This window comes from Haliaeetus leucocephalus, unplaced genomic scaffold (assembly GCF_000737465.1).
Source record: "Haliaeetus leucocephalus isolate CR32 unplaced genomic scaffold, Haliaeetus_leucocephalus-4.0 Scaffold517, whole genome shotgun sequence".
NCBI lineage: Eukaryota > Metazoa > Chordata > Aves > Accipitriformes > Accipitridae > Haliaeetus > Haliaeetus leucocephalus.
Genome location: NW_010972953.1, coordinates 1,432,675 through 1,433,031, shown reverse-complemented (window position 1 = coordinate 1,433,031; position 357 = coordinate 1,432,675).

Sequence of the window (357 nt, the reverse complement as noted above, 5' to 3'; positions counted from 1 at the left end):
CGGCGGCGGGTTCGGGTTCAGGGACGGGGCGGGCGGCGGCTGCGCGGCCTCGGCCGGGACCCGCCCGGTTCCGGGGCTGTTTGGCCGGGGCGTTGTTGGGTGATTGTTTGGGCGCCGTTTTCGAAGGCAGGAGCGTCGTGAAGCTCTCCGACCTACTACGTTTCCTCCGAGGCCTGGAACCGACGTCCGGGCCGCCCGAGGAGGGGGAGCAGGCCGGCAGCGCCCGCAGAGGTGGGCGGAAACACCGGGAGAGGGATGGGGGTCGGCCCCCGGAGCACATCCCCTTCCCCGGACCCACAGAATCGGGCCCGGCCCCTAACACCCCCGGGATCGGGCTTTGGGGTGCCTGTCTTCGCC